Source organism: Dromiciops gliroides, chromosome 1 (genome assembly GCF_019393635.1).
Source record: "Dromiciops gliroides isolate mDroGli1 chromosome 1, mDroGli1.pri, whole genome shotgun sequence".
NCBI classification, from domain to species: domain Eukaryota; kingdom Metazoa; phylum Chordata; class Mammalia; order Microbiotheria; family Microbiotheriidae; genus Dromiciops; species Dromiciops gliroides.
This window is the reverse complement of record NC_057861.1, coordinates 45,251,218-45,266,304: the sequence shown is the minus strand read 5'-3', so window position 1 is coordinate 45,266,304 and position 15,087 is coordinate 45,251,218. Positions and strand designations below refer to the sequence as shown.

Here is a 15,087-nt window from a genome sequence, read left to right as displayed (position 1 = left end):
AGTTTAGTGTCTTTGTTTTGTTTTGTGTGGCAGTGAGGGTTAAGTGACTTGCCCAGAGTCACACAGCTAGTAAGTGTCAAGTGTCTGAGGTCGGACTTGAACTCAGGTCCTCCTGAATCCAGGGCTGGTGCTTTATCCACTGCTCCACCTAGCTGCCCCTAGTTTAGTTTCGACATCAAAACTTGATCCTAGGACTCCTGACTCCCAGGTCAGTACACTTTCCACTATAGTCTTCAAGATTTAGGAACCTTAGAGGTCGTCTGTTCTAGTACCTTCTTTTTAAATATGAAAAAGCTGAGGCCCAGCAAGGTCCAGAGTGACTTGTTCTGAGCCCACACAGGTAGTAAAGCAGAGAACCAAAGTCTGTCACTGTTACTTCCCAGTAATTTTCTCCTGGGCTGGCCCCTGGCCATGGATTCCTAATAGAAACTTTCTTGTAACAAGCTAACTATAGTCAAGTAAAGTGAATCTGAACATTGGCCATGTGTGAAAGTGTGTGCTTCATTCTGTACCTCTGGCATAATAGATAGAGCACTGAATTCTCAGAGTCAGGAAGACCTGGGTTCAACTCTTGCCTTAGTTACTAGCTTTGTGACCTTGGGCAAGTCACTGGACCTCTCTTAGTTTTTCAGACTTTTTATGCCTTACTCTTCCTCCCTACCATTTACTCTTCAATCCAGTGACACTGGCCTCCAGGCCCTTGCACAATCTTTTGGCTTTGGATATATTCTGTGGCTTTCCCTCATGCCTGGAATGCTCTCCCATCTCATTATTCAAGTCTGAGCTAAAATCCTACCTTAATTCTAGTGCCTTCCCTCTCTTACTTCCTTCTAGCACCTTCTCTCCCTTCCTATTTATCTTGTTTGTAGCTCATCTGAACATCATTGTTTACTTGCTGTCTCCTCATTAGATCCGGAGCTCCTTGAAAGTAGAGTGGTTTTTGCCTCTTTATGTATCCCCAGAGCTTTGCACAGTGCCCTGCACATGGTGTGCACTTAATAACTTAATGTGTGGCTTAACATCTCTGTGCCCTGGTTTCCTTATCTGAGAAGCTTGAACTCAGTTGTCTGTGTAATTTAAAATTCTAAATGTGGGTTCTAATCTGTTCCCCCAGTTTTGGGGAAAACTGACTAAAATCACTGATAAAACGAGTTTAGATTTTTAAGGGTTTATTGAAATATAGAAAGAGAAAGATTGAGAACAGAATTCTTACAACCTTGCAATCCTATCTTTCCTCAGCTCCTCTCTGTCTTTCCCGCCAAGTCAGGAACAAGGCAGGCTCCCCTTTCCTCCTTCCTGTCCCCTCCCAGAATGGGGAGGTTCTTCAAGCTGGTTGGTTGATTGGGCCGGAAGTTCAAAGTTTTTTTTAGATTCTGAGAACCATGCTTTCTTAAGTACTCTCAAGTACCAACCAGATGTGCTTAGAATCTAGTCAACTACTAATCCAGTCAAATCAGCCAGTAATCCACTCAGGTGGGTAGTATCTGCCAAATCTCATCTATCACATTCCATTATCTTGACAGCCACTAACATGCTTTTCCAGATTTAATATCTATGATTGTATGACCTTTCTGCCAGAAAATGAAAGACATGTTTAGCAATCAAGTCCTTTGAGGTCATGATTTGGTGAACTGCATTAATCAGAGTTCTCAAGTCTTTCTTTCGCATTATTGTGACCCTCCTGTAAAGTGGTCTCTTGGTTCTACTTACTTTATTCTCTACCAATTGAATACATTCTTCCCAAGTTTCTCTGAATTCTATGTCATTTCTTAAGGTAGGATAATACATCACATTCACATCCACAGTTTATTCAGTTGTTAAGCAGGCCATCGGGTGCTCATTTTGTTTCTAGTTCTTGGCTTAACAGAAATGTTGCCATCAGTATTTGTGTGGTGGTGGTGGTGGGGGAATCTTCCTCTCTGTCTTTAACCTCTTAGGAGTGGGATTCTTAAGGCAAAGGGCATGGCCACACAAGTGACACTTGTGAGTTTGGTTCTCTGGTCCTGGAGGCCAGATGTATGGGCGCAAATCCTGGTTCCACACTGTTATCCAGAATGACTGGGCCAGTTCCACCGCCCAGCAGCCAGAGTGTATCCATCTATCTTCCCATTGCCTGATGGGCATCCTTCCACCCTGCTGCCCTGCCTCTGTTTTCCTTTCCTCTTTCCTTGGCTGTGTTCTCCCCATCTCTTCTGAAGAACTTTACCAAGAATGAGACTTGAGATGAATGAACTGACTGCATCATTTGGAGGGCTTCTAAGGGGAAGGTTAGCTTATCAATATGGCCTGTCCATTTTCCTCTCAGCCTCTGTATAGGTAGCACAGAGCTTTGGCGGTGTCTTTCATAATTTATCCTTTCCCCTTTATGTGAAGTGGGCTTTTCTTAACAGTAGAGAAGCACCAAAGCTTACTTAGGGGTGATTTTGCAGATAATAGTATATGTTTCATTGGTGAGCAGTAGTAGTTTCTTACCTGTATTAAGTACCTGTAGTAGGAGGTCACTTTTGGTAGTACACAGTGCCTATAAACAACCTTGTGAGAGAGGCAGGACCAGGATTATTCCCATTTTACGGATGAGGATACTAAGGATTATGGAGGGGAGGGGCATGTTATTCCTATTTGGCAGATGAGGAAATTGATGTCCAGAGAAGTCAGATGATTTGCTTAAGGCCACGCCAGTAAGTGTCAGAGGCTAGATTTGAACCCATTTCTCTCCCAACTCCAAGCCTAGCACTTTTCCCATGACCAGTCTTGTTTCAGAGCTTGGGGTAATGGGGTAATGGTACTGCACCCGGAGCCAGAAAAACCTGCATCCAAGAGTCCTTGGGACTCTTCCTTGCTGCATGACCATGGGCAAATCACATCAGCTCCCTCCAACTTACTTCTGTGAATCTCTTTGTATGACCAACTCTTCCCTTTGTAGGGTGTGTATGTGCATATGTACAGCGCTTTTCCCTTTTTATTTCCTCATTAGAGAGTCACATGAGCTTCTGCCCAGGAAGCCCACCTTGGCAGATAGCAGGTATATTTCTTTGGGGCAGAAATGCAAGGATCCTTTTCTTTCCTATTAGAAGTAGCGATTCCAGTTAAGACAGAGTCATCAGTTGTCGGGACATGAGCCATCAGGCTGCGTGCTGCAGTGGCCTGGAATGTTTACCTGTCACATGGCTGGCATGCCTTTGGTGCTGACGCAGAGCTGCCACTTCCTTCTAGCTGTGCTTCTGTCATAGCTCCATTTTCTTGGTTGTCAGAGTCTTTGCAACTTCCGCATTTATGAATTTGACAGATATTTTGATTTGTGTCTTAAGTAATGAAAAATTGGGGAGGCAGTGCTACTTAGTTTCAAAAGATCAAATGAGATAATGAATGTAAAGTCCTTTGCAAACCTTAAAGTACCATATAAATGTGAGTTATGATTAAGAGAAGGGTTAGCTAGGTGATGCAGAGCACTGGGCCTAGAGTCAGGAAGGATTCATGTTCTGAGTTCAAATCAAACCTCAGCCACTTAGTGGCTGTGTGACCCTAGGCAAGTCACTTTGCCCTGTTTGCCTCAGTTTCCTTATCTGTAAAATAAGCTGAAAGGAAATCTTAAACCACTCTAGTAATTCTACCCAAAAAATCGCAAATGATGTCTTGAAGAGTCAGACATGACTGAAATGACTGAACAATAACAACATAATTAAGAAAAACCTGTGATGTATAACCTGTATCTGATTGCTCACCCCCTAAGGCAGGGGTAGGGGGTGGAGAAGGGAGGGAAGGAAGGAGGATAAAATTTGGAACTCAAAATTTTAAATTAAAATGTTTGTTATTTAAAAAAAAAAAACAACCTGTGAGAATGTCAGCTTTACTGCTTTGTCGTGAAAACTGGGATGTTTCTAGGATTGGTAAGGAGCAGCTCTGTTGGATTGAAAGCCATCTTTCCATTTTCAGAACGATTTGCTAGCAGCGCCAGGCCTGCCAGGTAGACTATGGTAGGCACAGACTCACTATCCCTGCACATGAGAGAGATTTTTAGCAAAGTGAGTGAGAGATTCAGAGAGGCTTGGGAAAGAGCCAGGAGACCTCCCCTACTCCCTCCACAACTTGGGGCCAGTCTTCTCACCTGCCTGCAGCTCACTTTCCTCCTCTGGCCATCTAGATGGGGGTTAATTCTATGTCTCTAGGTCCCCAACCCGTGTCCTGCGTATGACTGCTTCGTTCAGACAGGCCTCTGCACCTTGTATAATCACATAGAAATACAAACCTTGGAACTGGTTATCAGCCAGCTTCTAGTTCTACTTTGGCTCATAGTTAATGTAGCCTCATACCTCATACATAGTTAGGATCCCAGAGCGTTGTTTAAAGCCAGAAGCAACCTTAGAGGTCCTGTAGGCCAGGGGTCATATCCTCTTAAGGGTAAAGAGCCATGTTCTGTAACATTCTTAGAATGCAGCTTTTTGCAAAGCCCCAATATGCATACTTTTCTGGATATGATTCAACAAGGTTGGTACTGTCACTGGGTAAAGATTGCAATACCCCCATCCTGTTTTATTTTTGCTCATGTCTTTCTATAAGATCATTGAGCCACTTTGAAAGCTCATAGAGACTGGAAGAGGTGACCCAAGACCCGGAGAAGGCCAAATGTTCTAATTTCCCAAAAAATGCAAGAGTGGAATCTGTAAACCAGTTTTATTTTGTTTCTTGGTAAAATGCTGTAATGTGTTACTTTTTTTTAATTATAAAAGTATTTTATTATTTTCCAGTTACATGTAGAGATAGTTTTCAACATTTTGGGGGGGGCTGGGCAATGGGGGTTAAGTGACTTGCCCAGGGTCACACAGCTAGTAAGTGTCAAGTGTCTGAGGCTGGATTTGAACTTGGGTACTCCTGAATCCAGGGCCAGAGTGCTTTATTCACTGCACCACCTAGCTGCCCCATAACATTTCTTTTTATAAGATTTCTAGCTTCAAATTTTTTTCTCTCCTTCTCCCCACCCCCCAAGACAGCAAGTAATCTGGTATAGGTTTTATATATATATATATATATATACATACATACATACATACATACATACACACACACATAATGACATTAAACATATTTCTGTATTAGTCATGTTATAAGAGAAGAATCAGAGCAAAAAGAAAAACAACAGTACCAAAACCAGAAGAAATAGTATGGTTCAATATGCATCCATATTCCACAGTTCTTTTTTTTTTTTCTGAATTTGGAGAGCCTTTTCCATCATGAGTCCTTTGGGACTATCTTGTACCGTTGTATTGCTGAGAAGAATCAAGTCTATCACAGTTGATCAACACATAATGTTGATGATACTGTGTACAGTGTTCTCCTGGTTCTGCTCATGTCACTCATCATCAGTTCATGCAAGTCCTTCCAGATTTCTCTGAAATCTGCCTGCTGTAACGATTGGAATGACGGCCACCTGCTGGAGACCTACTGTAGAAGAGTTCCACCCTTGAAGCGAAGGTCTTTGAGGGCAAGACCAGGAGTCTTTTCTTTGGCGTCAGGAAGTGACGCGAGCTAGTGGGAGGAGGAAGGAAGAGACTGGCGCTCGGTCTGGCATTTTTCCTCGGGACTCTGGTGGAGAGTGGAGCTAGAAATGCACTCTCCCTTTAATAGATAGGCCTTTCTCTCTTTACCAAATTCTTGTTCTCCTTAGTAAATGCTTAAAAGTCTAACTCTTGCTAAAGCTTATAATTTATTGGCGACCACTCATTGGATATTTTAGACAGTTTAGCTAGAATTTTAGCCCTTAACACTGCTCATCGTTTCTTATAGCACAATAGTCTTCCAGGCTGTAATGTTTTACTAAGGGGAGGGTTAGTGAACTTCAAGGCAAGGAAGGAGTTGTGATCTCAGTCAACTTGGCTTCATCAAGAATAAGTTGTGACATGAATCTCATTTTCTTTTTTCATAGTTGCTAGCTTAGTTGAATGAGAGAAATGGGATGGATATAATTTTGTGGGGTTTTTTGTTTTTGTTTTTGGTGAGGCAATTGGGGTTAAGTGACTTGCCCAGAGTCACACAGCTAGTGTCAAGGGTCTGAAGCTGGATTTGAACTCAGGTCCTCCTGACACCAGGGCCAGTGCTCTATCCACTGCGCCATCTAGCTGCCCCCGTTTACTTCATTTTGGCACAGCATTTGATAGTTTCGTGTTGTTATTGTGGAAAAGATGGAAAGATGTAGGCTGGACAGTAGTACAGCCAGGACTATCCAGAACAGGTTGAATGGCATAAATGGTTGGGCGTCATCAGATCGTGGCTGCAGAACCAGAAGAAACTTCTGAAGTCATCACAAAGTCCAGTGAGCAGATAGGAAATCTGAGGTCTAGAGAGATTTGCCTCAGGGTCTTGAGGTCAGGTGCTCTGTCTCTAAGCCAGTGATCCCACTGTCATCTTAGAAGGAGCTGCCAAAAGTGCTGCACTTGACCCTGTGCCTTGGTGACAGGTGTGGATGGTGGGCTTCTCAAGTTTGTCTGTGAGACAGCTGGGAAGGCCAGCTGACAGGCAGCAGGACAGAGTCAGGAGCAAGGTAGACCGTGAGGAAGGATGATCGTGCTGTGTGAGCTCTGGCCAAAGCAGTTGGGGATATTGGGTACAGAGAGAAGACTGAGAGGGGTGGAAGAAAGACAGTTCATTGTGTTCTCTTTGGCCCCTGCAGTCAGCCTAGGAACAGAGGTTAGAAGGTGCAAAGATGTAGATTCGTCATACTTTGGGCTCACTGAGCTCACGGTCCATTTAAATCCCAGATCTTTTTTCAATCTTCACTGACTCACTTTGGAGAGGAATTGGAGTAGGGCTAGATTATGGAGGGCCCTAGGGAGAAGTTAGTCAAACACTTGGCCCCAAATCCAAGCAACACTAGGCAGTGGCGGGGAACCAGATTAAAATGTAATTGGAAAAGACTTAACAAAATTAAAAATTCAAGAAAACATAGATGTTACATTTTTAATTAAGCCAATATGCCCCAATGGGATCCTCACTTCTGAATCCCTTTTCTATTTGAATTTGACACCACTGGTGTAATGGGGGAGGGGGAGGATGAATGTGAGAGACATTTTTTAAGGGCTGATTTCTCCCACTTAATTCAACCTCCACACTGCTACTAAATTCATTTTAATTTTCTGGTATTGCTTTTTATCACATTCTTCACATTGACTGCAGAAATCCCCCAAATTAATTGGACAATGGGACACTTTTGAACTTGAAATCTTGATGGGACCGAGAAGTGCTGTTTCTTGATAGGAAGCCAGAGGTGGCAATAGATGATATATTTATTGAATAAAAGTTGTGTTGGGTAAATGTTGGATTGAATTAGAAAAAAATGAGGTATTTTCATTTCACCAAACTGTCATGTGAATTAAGTACTTTGGGGATTTAATTCCATATTTGGTTTTTGTTTGTCTGTTTTTGGTTTTTTTTTTAGTGAGACAATTGGGGTGACTTGCCCAGAGTCACACAGCTAGTAATTGTTAAGTGTCTGAGGCCGGATTTGAACTCAGGTACTCCTGACTCCAGGGCCGGTGCTCTATCCACTGCGCCACCTAGCTGCCCCCATATTTCATATTTTAGGAAGGAGTTGTCTAAATTGCTGAGGGCTAAATGTAGCTCTCTGCCTTTTACATTTTAAATTACAATAAGACATCATTTTATAATGTTAAAAAAAAATTCCTATTAGCCAGGGATACAAAAAAAGAATGTGTGTGGGGGGGTGTGTGCAGTGAGTTTGCTGGCCCCTAATTTAAGGGGGCCCAAAATTGCTAGTATCAAATTTCTCACAGAAACCATCTTTGTCTAATCCTCCCAGTTGTAATTGTAAGATCCTTGAGGGAAGGTTCTGGCCTAAATTTATCTCTTATCCCAACTTCAAATGAAGTGATTTTGACTTTTACAGACACTTAGTAAATGTTGAATTGAGTTGCATTTGCATCTTTCAGATGCATATTCTACCAAACTACATGGGGAAACCCTAGCCTAGAGGAGAAAGAACACACTCCTCAGCCTGGCATAGAAGACCCCTGCGCATGGCCCCCAGCCTGTGCCGGTTGCACTAATCTTTTTGTCCTAACCATTGTCTGCATGCCACAGTGATGTCTATTTACTTGAGCAACTTTTTATCATGCCTGCTCCCTTTCCTTTCCTTGCCCAGCCCTGCACAGCCCTGCCTTGTCCTCCACCATCTAGCCCTTCCATGAAGCCTTCTCTACACTACACCACCCAATAGTGTTCTCTTCCTCCCCTGAACTCTGGCCTTCTCTGTCCTATAAATTCGATAATGCTGCCTAGAGACAGTGCTGGATTCGGAATCTGTAGAAACCGAGTTCGAATTCTGCCGCCTCTTACCTGCTTTGTGGCTCCAGAAAGATCATTTAAGGTTCAGAACCTCAGTTTCTTCTTCTGGAAAATGGGGATAATGATATCAATAGTATCTCCTTCCCTGGGCATTGTTAAAATCTAATGAAAATGTATGCAAAGCAGTATGTAAATGTATTATACAACAGCTGGTTTACTTGACCTATATTAGCCAAGTTATTTCAGATTGAAATAACTTGCCCTAGGCTACACATCGTTTGTGCCTTTGTCTTGTTTCTCTGGAGGTGATTAGAATCTTGGACACAGCCCCTAGAATAGAGTTCTGAACCTTAGGTCAGTAATTATTTGTGGAATTGTCTTAACTGAATTTTATTTTCTGACAAGAAAAAGTTTAGGCTTGGTACTAATAACTTCTGGGTGCTAATAGTGGATTTCTGTTGCCCAGCTCCTCATCCATAGTTAAGCTGGATTCTCTGTCTCTGAAGGTGTTTTGTTTTAAGTGGGGTTTTTTTGTTGGTTTTTTTTTTTTTTTTTTGCAGGGCAGTGGGGGTTAAGTGACCTGCCCAGGGTCACACAGCTAGTAAGTGTCAAGTGTCTGAGGCCAGATTTGAACTTGGGTACTCCTGAATCCAGGGCCAGTGTTTTATCCACTGCCACCTAGCCGCCCCTAGGTGTTTTGTTTTAAATAGAATTGCTTTTGATTTGTCTGGATTATTTTCCCTGTAGTCCTGCCTTTGCCTTCTCAGTGTCTAGTTCTTGTCTAGTTCTGTAATTCTGTGACATTACAGCTGTCTTAGACCACAGATGTGAGACATATGTGAAAGCACTTTGAAAGACAAAATTGTTATCAAAATATAAGTTAGTGGCCTTAGAGTATTAGCAGGCTTTATGCTTTCTACTTGGAAGGTGAGAACAACTTAACAGCCAGATTATTAAAGTACATTAGTTAAACAGATGCTTCAAAATATTTGAAAGCAAGTTTTTGTTGAAGAGAGAAAAAGTGTGTGATTTCATCTCCATCTTGGGGGTCAGTGACCAGGACAACATTGGGCTTTGAGAGTTGGCATTCACTGTACACTGGCTGGTAGAAACTATAAGAGAATTTAAAGATGTAAGTGATTTTTTTCCTCTGGCCATGGAGATGAGGGGAAGAACACTGTTTAAATATATTCAAACTCAAAGTAATGCTGGTGAATTTTGGAAGATTCTCAAACTTTCCTCATCCAGGAACATCATGCTGACTTCTTTAAATTAGAGAGAACCAATCTTGCTAGAAGCATTGGAACTTGAGACTCCCTGAGACCCATCCTTGGTCCTGTTTTCTATGAACAGGTCCCTTCAGGACTCCAGGACTCCTTTGCACAGTTAGCATACTCCTTTTTGTGTGTGTGTGCGCACGCATGCGCACGCAGGGCAATGGAGGTTAAGTGACTTGCCCAGGGTCACACAGCTAGTAAGTGTCAAGTGTCTGAGGTTGGATTTGAACTCAGGTCCTCCTGAATCCAGGGCCGGTGCTTTATCCACTGTGCCACCTAGCTGCCCACAGTTAACATACTCTTGGTTCAAGTCATTTGCTTTATTTTCACTTACTGGAAATAACCCTGTTATTATTACAATTCTAGGACCACCTGTGGAATGAAGACAAAAAGGACCAGGTTGTCTTGGCAAAGGGTCCTCATTAATAGAGTTCAGACTTGTTTAGAAGACAGGCCTCCTTTCCAGGAGGGAGCAATCAGGTCTAATGTTCTTTAAAAGAACCAGGGTTATTTTATTTCCTGTTGTAGCATGATGTTTTGGAAAATTAGTGTCAGTGAACTCTGTCCTTGGGCATTGCCTTCCGCTAGTAGGTCTTTGTTGAACTCGCTGACCTTAATACTATTTCAGGTTTCCTTTCACACAAATGCAGTGTCCTTGAATAATTTCCCTAATACACTGAGCACAAACAGGTTTTCCTCTGGCATTGTATATATGTGTTTTCCTCTTCTTACTTGGTTTTTAACAATGTGCTTTTATTTTTGTAAGAGAAATTAGTTTGTTAGGTATTTTCTGGAAGATTTTTGTAGGTATGGAATAGCTGGTTATAGGAATTATTCCTTCCCAATAACCTTTTCACTTTTGGTAGGAAAGCTGTATGAGAACAAGTATAACTCAATTTGAATCAAGTGTTTTTCAGTAAAAGCACTTTTTTTTCTAGCTCCCATAATGCCTAATTCTTTATTTTCAGTTGTATCGATCATGTAGTTGATGCAAATAGTCCAAAACGCTGGCTGGATCTTTTTTTGACCCTACATTTGTTGTTATATAGAAGTAGACCCTGATGTTAGAAAAGGCCATTTTGGTCCAGCGACCTACCACTCAGCAGGGCTCTTGGCAGCCCTGGAGAATCTGTGGGACCAGATGTAGAGAAGGCAGGAACCGCTTCCTTGAGCTTCTCTGGGTTGCAGGATACTCCTTTCCCTAAATGCTTCTCTGCTGCTTTTCCCCAGGGTTATGCCGTTCAGAATTTTACCTGGGAGAGGTTTTTTGGATTGGGGGGGGGGGGGCTTGAATCATTCAGGCCTGAATGTGAATGATTCACCTGAAGTGTTTTCCTCTTAACATTTAGTTGTGCTCACTTTTAGGAAAAAGAGAGTTTTGTTTAAAATGGAAGGAATGAAATGGGAAGAAATGTAAAGTGACTTTGGAGTTTGGAGCAGAATCCTTTACTTGCCTGAGTATTCTTGGTTAGTCAGGTTGTAATAGAGTTGATTATGCCCAGTCATATGATTTTGACTGTGCTGGGGGAAATTTCGTTAGCTTTATTCCTTGACCAGAGAAAAATCTTCCTGTTTATGTGAATTGGGCTTTTTTGATAGAGGAGCAACCTCTTAAATAAATGATACAGTACAGGTGACCTTTTTGGAAATAGATTTGTGATCTTGCCCAAGGGTCATTATTTTTATCATCTAGGAATCCTTGTTTGTGAAGACTGAGTTTGTACCTGATTTGTACTTTGGGGTCATGTTATATGACTTGCTGGTTTCATGCCAAGAATGTTGTTCTTTGGATGGCTTAACCAGTAACATTGCTTTGCAACTCCTTAGTGTTAGTGAATAAGAGTGTAGGGTTTGACTAAAAATTAGACTTTTTCCTTCTTTCTCTATTAATTTTGAAAAATACCATGTTTCCTTTATGGACTGATATTATGGAATAATTTAGACTTTTTTAAAAATTTCAGACTGTGCAGTGAATGTTCATAAGAATTGTAAGAATTTACTGGCCGACTGCAGTAATAGCAGTAAACTCAAGGTAGGTTTTAAACCCAGCTCTTCTCCCAAGAAAGTAATTGGCAGACATTTTCAATTTAAACATTGGATATAAGTTAAACTACTAGGATGATACATGTGAATTAAGAATAGGGCCCAGTGCCTGGTTCCAACATTGGTTTATCATCTCCCAGAATTTTCCTACCTTTAAAACTTGAAGCATCCTCTCCAGCATCTCACTGTAAGAGATTTCAGAAGTCATCCATACCTGCTCAGGATTCCTCTCCACAAAATGCCTGAGAAATGACCATCTAAGCTCTGTTTGAAGACTCTTGTTGATAAGGAACAGCCCACTCTACTTTGATTATTTCCTCATTAAATCTAGTCAAAATCTGTTTCTCTGCAACTCTTACCCATTTGTTCTGATTCTGGTTCTGACCTGTGAAGCCAGACAAATTCAGTCTCTCTTCCTACATGAAGACAGAACTATTATATCTCTCAAGTTTCTCTTCTTCAGGTGAAATATCCCTACTTCCTTTACAATTTATCCTTTAAATTAGAGGACGTGGGTCTCCTAGCCCCTTGTCATTCTGTTTGCTCTCTTTTGCATGCAATCCAGCTTGTCATTGTCCTTCCCTAAGATTTGGCTCTGAGAACCCATAGCAAGATTCCAGATGTGGTCTGACCAGGACAGCTTATAGTGTTAATGAATTCTCAGATTATTATTGTATCATCACACTCTGGAAGCTTGCACTTCTCTAAGATCACCAGATCTTTTTCACGTGGAAAAATCAGCTGATTATCTACTATCTTAAGCTTGCACAGCTGATTCTTTCAATTTGAGTGTAAGAAGTTTATGATTATGCCTCTTAGATTGATTTAGCTCCTCATCTTAACCTATCCAGAAAGATGTTTGGAGATCTTGGTTTTGTCATCCAGTGTGTTAGTTATGCCTCATCTCTGAGTCACTATCAGATCTGGTGAGCATACCATCTATGTCTCCTCCAGGGTGAAGAGTACAGGATCCCTCTAAATTAACATTGATCCATTAATGACTACTTTTTCACCAGCATCTTTCAAGGACGATATTAAGATGAATGAGTAAATATTTGCAAAGATATTTCAGTTCCTGTTAGAAAAGTCTTATGTGGAATAAAAGTGTTTTATCACTATTTCTAGTAACAGTGTTTCATGCCATGAAGTAGGACTGTATTTTATGTGCCTATTTTAAGGATGTTCACCCCTAAAGGGAGCAGGTCCTGATGTCAGGCACGGGTAATGACCCCTTCAACTTGGACAGCAAATTCTCCATAATCACCAGAATGACAGACGGTAGCTGTTATTAGGCAGCATTCACTTGTGTTCATTTGTATAAATAAGTGCACCTATTCTCACTGACAGTAAGATTTTGTAACATCTTCTGAATTTTCAGCTTAGTTTTTTGAAACTTGAATGTGCCTGCTATGCACAAGCCACTGTAGGGAATATAATCTTAAGACAGCCCCTGCTCTCATGAGACATTTAGTAATAAAAGATTTTCATTCAGGAAAGTTGACATTAAAATGGTTTTTCTGGCTAAACCCAAGTTAACCATAAAAATTTAATGAATGAGAACCTCTATTCCCCAAGCATTTCTCTTATCTTGAAAGTTTATTTAATTAGGCTAGGTTCTAACTTTCCAAGAAGAATTCTGCATTTCATTTTTTCAGGCCTTTATTTCTAAGCTATGGATCATGCCCTTTCTTCCAACAAAGATTAGTTATAGACCTTTCTCTGGGTATTTACGGCTTCATTTGAGATGACTCTTCAGTCAAGATAAACCACTGATTTGTGATCCTAAACATAGCAAATATTCTTTAAAATGAAGGACTTGGCGGGGCAGCAGGTGGTGCATTGTCTAAAGCCACTGGCCTTGGATTCAGGAGGACCTGACTTCAAATCCAGCCTCAGACAGTTGATACTAACTGTGTGACCCTAGGCAGGTCACTTAACCCTCATTTCCCCTCAAAAAACCAAAATAAAATAAAATAAAATGAAGTACTTGAAAATCAATTTCATCTCTCTTTACTTGATGTAACTGCTCTATATGAAGTATCAAACCTTGGGGTTACCTTAAGTAGTGACCTTAGGTATTTGGGCAAGTGTCAGGAGTCTTTGCCGATTCTCCATTATTGCTGCAAATTATCAAAACAAGTTATCCTGAATTCAAATACTGCTTGGCCAATGAAAAAGGAACTAGTGAAATTTGGAAACAAGATAGCTTTTATTGAAGTTGGAAAGAAAGTGTTGAGGACTTGGAACCTTTACACTTTAATCTTCAAAAGCATTTGTAGAAAATGGTGCAGTGATGGTACATTTATTTAATAGGATGCAAATCAAAATTTGTGCCCAAAGTAATTTTCATTGTTACTTGTGTTTTCTTTCCATAGCAGAAAGATTTCCAGCATAAACCTCCAGGATCTCCACAGAGTTTGGTACAAAGCTCAATCCAGAGTCTTTATCAAGGTTTGTTCCAAATATCATTTCTCAGTTTTAAAAGAATATATGTTAGATTTAAAGTTTTTAAAGATTTTAGTTGTGTTTGAGAAAGGCAATGCTTCAGCTTTGTAAATCACTCACTGAAAAGCAAAGTACCATTTTCTTCCCAAGTAGCAAGGATGAAGAATGGCTGGGGTTTTTTGCTTTTGCTTTTTCACTTAGATTTTTTTTTTCTCTGCGTTAAGCCCTCTTGCTGTGTAACATCAAAATGAGGTTGTCATGAGAAATCGATGTGTTAGTTTCTCATCGATTACGTCTATTCTCAGAGCTTGGAAAAGACTAGAACTGTGAACTGAAAACTTCTTTTTACATCATTTTCCTGATTGTCTATTTAAAACTTAGCTTAAGCTGGAGCTTGCTAGAAGGCTCCAGAGATGACAGATATTCTTGATCTGAAAGAACAATCTTCATTGAAATGAAGAATGATTTGGAAGGGATAAAAACTTGTACAGAATGAACACGGGCCAGTTCTTTCCGAAGTGTCCTGTTGGTGCCGGGCCCAGGACACTCCTGCTTCCAGAGGCAGACAGATGATCTTTTGGGGGGCTTTTTTGATGAGACGGACACAGTGAAGGAATTCTTGCCCACAGTGCAAATGAACATATCTTCTGTTGAGAAGCAGTAGGAATCTGCACATTTAGTCTGTAAAATGCTTTCTTCAGAATCGGTATTTTGCAAAGCTAATGTGTGAAGGATTTATTTAGGCTGTGTGCTTGAAATGGATCAGATGGTTGTTTCATAGTTCTGCCTTTTGGAGGGAGGCTTTCTCTTAGGTTACTTTAAGTCCTGGTTAGTGACACCAGCAAACCTTATTAATGTCTTTTTGCACATGTGAGATGAGATTCTCCCTGTAAAGAATTCGTTCTAAACTTATTGTCTTAAAAGAAATAAGATCAGGCTACTTGCTAGAGGGCCATTGTCTTTGGGGCCAGATAAGGTCTTAGAGCTGAGGTTATGACAGAGTACTTGCTCTGTAATTGTCTGAAGT

At 41.0% G+C, this 15,087-nt stretch overlaps 1 protein-coding gene across 5 annotated transcripts in view; it reads left to right on the top strand.

Annotated features, from left to right (window-relative positions):
* ARHGEF18 (Rho/Rac guanine nucleotide exchange factor 18) overlaps positions 1-15,087 on the top strand; it is a 76,855-nt gene that overhangs the window by 24,166 nt on the left and 37,602 nt on the right. For 3 of the 5 annotated variants that reach the window (XM_043964860.1, XM_043964864.1, XM_043964863.1), the window contains one exon: positions 13,991-14,066. The gene's annotated coding sequence lies outside the window, so the exon portion shown is untranslated. Of the gene's footprint in view, positions 1-11,533; positions 11,605-13,990; positions 14,067-15,087 lie in introns of all 5 variants that reach the window. The other 2 variants (XM_043964861.1, XM_043964862.1) reach the window with 1 other exon arrangement.